Consider the following 4,713-nt stretch of genomic DNA (forward strand, 5'->3'; position numbering starts at 1 on the left):
AGGACAGTTTTATCCATACATTAGAGTAGGACAGTTCTTATCCATACAGTAGAGTAGGACCGTTCTTATCCATACAGTAGAGTAGGACGGTTCTTATCCATACTGTAGAGTAGGACGGTTCTTTATCCATACAGTAGAGTAGGACAGTTCTTATCCATACAGTAGAGTAGGACCGTTCTTATCCATACAGTAGAGTAGGACATTTCTTATCCATACAGTACAGTAGGACCTTTCTTATCCATACAGTAGACGTAGGACCAGTTCTTATCCATACAGTAGAGTAGGACAGTTCTTATCCAACAGTAGAGTAGGAACCGTTCTTATCCATACCAGTAGAGTAGGACATTTCTTATCCGTAGAGTAGGACAGTTCTTATCCATACAGTAGAGTAGGACCGTTCTTATCCATACAGTAGAGTAGAACGGTTCTTATCCGTACAGTAGAGTAGGCTTTCTTATCCATACATGTAAGAGTAGGACAGTTCTTATTCCATCAGTAGAGTAGGACCATTCTTATCCCATACAGTAGAGTAGGACAGTTCTTTTATCAAACAGTAGAGTAGAACCGTTTTCTTATCCATACAGTAAGAGTAGGACAGTTCTTATCCATACAGTAGAGTAGGACAGTTCTATATCCATACAGTAGAGTAGGACCATTTCTTATCCGTAGAGTACGACCGTTCTTATCCACCAGTAAGCGTAGGCAGTTCTTATCCATACAGTAGAGTACAACGACCGTTCTTATCCCATACAGTAGAGTAGGACAGTTTTATCCATTCAGTAGAGTACACCGGTCTTCATCCAATACAGTAGAGTAGGAACCGTTCTTATCCATACAGTAGAGTAGAACGGTTCTTATCCGTACAGTAGAGTAGGACAGTTCTTATCCATACAGTAGAGTAGGACAGTTCTTATCCATACAGTAGAGTAGGACCATCTCTTCTCATACAGTAGAGTAGGACAGTTCTTATCCAAAACAGTAGAGTAGAACCGTCTTATCCATACAGTAAGTAGGAACAGTTCTTATCCATACAGTAGAGTAGGACAGTTCTTATCCAATACAGTAGGTCTTTTTCGTTATGTGTCGGACCCCAGTAAGACTAGCTGTTTCCATTGGCGTCGGCTAATCTGTGTGGACCTGGGTTCAAAATACTATTTAAAATCTGTAAAATACTTTGAATGTGCCAGGCGACACTTTGCTTCTTGAAAGTCCAATATCTTGAAAACTTAACTGTTGATATACAAAGTATTTTTGGACCTTATCAACAGTGTACAAATGAGCAAAATAGGAATTCGATAGTAGTTTGCCTTTAAGCACAGCTAAAGTATTTGAAATGTTTTCAAATATTTGAACCCAGGTCTGGTGTGTACTGTGTGGACTATCCACACAGAGCTATCCATTTTGTAACAGTAATAACAGCTCACCCCTTTTTTCCCTCTGCAGACGTCAACGAGTGTGACGAAGACCCTAACATCTGCCTGTTTGGCTCCTGTTTCAACAACCCGGGCAGTTTCCAGTGTGTGTGCAGGCCTGGCTTCATACTGTCTGAGAACAGTCGCAGGTGTTACGGTATGTAGGGCCAACCAGAATTGTGTTCAAAAACAGTGTTGAGAATTTGGCATATRAGAATAGTTAGGCAACAAAAAGGTTTTAGGAAGGAAGGTTTGTTGTGGCACATGTTTATGTCACATTGTTTATGTTGGTACTGCTACAGCACTGCTACAATACAAGGATGGATACATATCAACACTCATTTCCAACATTTTACTTTCCAACAAGATTGTGGCGTTGTCAAAGCATACCATAGCTTTCAGCCAATCAGAGTACTGCACAATGTTTTTTAAACCCTGCTTTGTTTGTTTTGTTACGTTGTTGCTGGAAACCCCAAAAAACACAGAGGAAGATTTGAATGTTGTTGTGGTCCAGTTTTTAGCCTCTGACCAGCCTCTCTCTGTCTGTCTCTGTCGCTCTCTCTCTCTGTGTGCCTCTCTTCATCTCTCCAGACACCAGAGAGAGTTACTGCTTCACCCGCTTTGTGAACGGCAAGTGTTCGGTGCCTCAGGCCTTCAACACCAGCAAGGCCAAGTGTTGCTGCAGCACTATGCCCAGAGGCTGGGGAACCCTGTGAACTTTGTCCGCAAGAGCGGATGTCACACACAACAACACACACACACACACACACACACACCACACACACACACACACACACACACACACACACACACACACACACCACACACAACACACACAAAACAACATATTCAGCAGCTTGGGTTTGACCGAAAAGTCTGAGACCGAATTCCCTACTCCCTAAGCCATGTGTTGAAAGACCCATCCCTACTCCCTAAGCCATGTCTTGACTCATTCCTACCCCTAAGCCATGTCTTGACACCTCACCTACTCCCTAGCCATGTCTTGACCCATTCCTACTCCCTAAGCCATGTCTTGACCCATTCCTACTCCCTAAGCCATGTCTTGACCCATTCCTACACCCTAAGCCATGTCTGACTCATTCCTACTCCCTAAGCCATGTCTTGACCCATTCCTACTCCTAAGCCATGTCTTGACCCCATTCCTACTCCCCTAAGCATGTCTTGACCCATCCTATCCCTAAGCCATGTCTTGACCATTCCTACTCCCTAGCCATGTCTTGACCATTCCTACTCCCTAAGCCATGTCTTGACCATTCCTACTCTAAGCCATGTCCTTGGACCCATTCCTACTCCCTAAGCCATGTCTTGACTCATTCCTACTCCCTAAGCCATGTCTTGACCCATTCCTACTCCTCAGCCATGTTCTTGACCTCATTCCTACTCCCTAAGCCATGTCTTGACTCCTTCCTACTCCCTAAGCCATGTCTTGACTCATTCCTACTCCCTAAGCCATGTCTTGACTCTATTCCTACTCCCTTAAGCCATGTCTTGACTCATTCCCTACTTCCCTAAGCCCATGTCTTGACCCATTCCTACTCCCTAAGCCATGTCTTGACTCATTCCTACTCCCTAAGCCATGTCTTGACTCATTCCTACTCCCTAAGCCATGTCTTGACCATTCTACTCCAGCCTCATGTCTTGACCATCCTACTCTAAGCCATGTCTTGACCCATTCCTACTCCCTAAAGCCATGTCTTGACTCATTCCTACTCCCTAAGCCATGTCTTGACTCATTCCTACTCCTAAGCCATGTCTTGACCCATCTCCTACTCCAAGCCATGTCTTGACTCATCCTACTCCCTAAGCCATGTCTTGACTCATTCCTACTCCTAAGCCATGTCTTGACTCATTCCTACTCCCTAAGCCATGTCTTGACTCATTCTACTCCTAAGCCTGTCTTGACCCATTCCTACTCCCTAAGCCATGTCTTGACTCATTCCTACTCCCTAAGCCATGTCTTGAACCCATTCCTACTCCCTAAGCCATGTCTTGACCATTCTACTCCCTAAGCATGCTACTCTATCCTAAGCCATGTCTTGACCCATTCCTACTCCCTAAGCCATGTCTGACCCATTCCTACTCCCTAGCCATGTCTTGACCATTCCTATCCCTAAGCCATGTCTTGACCCAATTCCTCACCTCCCCTAAGCCATGTCTTGACTCATTCCTACTCCCTAAGCCATGTCTTGACCATTCCTACTCCCTAAGCCATGTCTTGACCCATTCCTACTCCCTAAGCCATGTCTTGGACCCATTCCTACTCCTAAGCATGTCTTGACTCATTCCTACTCCCTAAGCCATGTCTTGACCCATTCCTACTCCCTAAGCCATGTCTTGACTCATTCCTACTCCCTAAGCCATGTCTTGACCATCCCTACTCCCTAAGCCATGTCTTGACCCATTCCTACTCCTAAGCCATGTCTTGACCATCCTACTCCCTAAGCCATGTCTTGACTCATTCCTACTCCTAAGCCATGTCTTGACTCATTCCTACTCCCTAAGCCATGTCTTGACTCTCCTACTCCCTAAGCCATGTCTTGACCCATTCCTACTCCCATAAGCCATGTCTTGACCATTCCTACTCCCTAAGCCATGTCTTGACCCATTCCTACTCCCTAAGCCATGTCTTGACCCATTCCTACTCCCTAAGCCATGTCTTGACCCATCCTATCCCTAAGCCATGTTTGCCATCTACTCCCTAAGCCATGTCTTGACTCATTCCTACTCCCTAAGCCATGTCTTGACCCATTCCTACTCCCTAAGCCATGTCTTGACCATTCCTACTCCTAAGCCATGTCTTGACTCATTCCTACTCCCTAAGCCATGTCTTGACTCATTCCTACTCCCTAAGCCATGTCTTGACCTCATTCCTACTCCCTAAGCCATGTCTTGACTCATTCCTACTCCCTAAGCCATGTCTTGACCCATTCCTACTCCCTAAGCCATGTCTTGACTCATTCCTACTCCCTAAGCCATGTCTTGACTCATTCCTACTCCCTAAGCCATGTCTTGACCTCATTCCTACTCCCTAAGCCATGTCTTGACTCATTCCTACTCCCTAAGCCATGTCTTTGACTCATCCTACTCCCTAAGCCATGTTTACTCATTCCTACTCCCTAAGCCATGTCTTGACTCATCCTACCACATTCTTGACATTCCTACTAAGCCATGTCTTGACTCATTCTACTCCCTAAAGCCATGTCTTAACTCATTCCTACTCCTAAGCCATGTCTTAACTCATTCCTACTCCCTAAGCCATGTCTTGACCTCATTCCTACTC

At 45.1% G+C, this 4,713-nt stretch overlaps 1 pseudogene; it reads left to right on the top strand.

The window, feature by feature from the left end:
* Positions 1 to 1,443: 1,443 nt before the first annotated feature.
* Positions 1,444 to 4,713, top strand: part of LOC112070829 (fibrillin-2-like) — a 44,082-nt pseudogene continuing 40,812 nt past the window's right edge.

This window comes from Salvelinus sp. IW2-2015, unplaced genomic scaffold, assembly GCF_002910315.2.
Source record: "Salvelinus sp. IW2-2015 unplaced genomic scaffold, ASM291031v2 Un_scaffold1436, whole genome shotgun sequence".
Lineage (NCBI taxonomy): Eukaryota > Metazoa > Chordata > Actinopteri > Salmoniformes > Salmonidae > Salvelinus > Salvelinus sp. IW2-2015.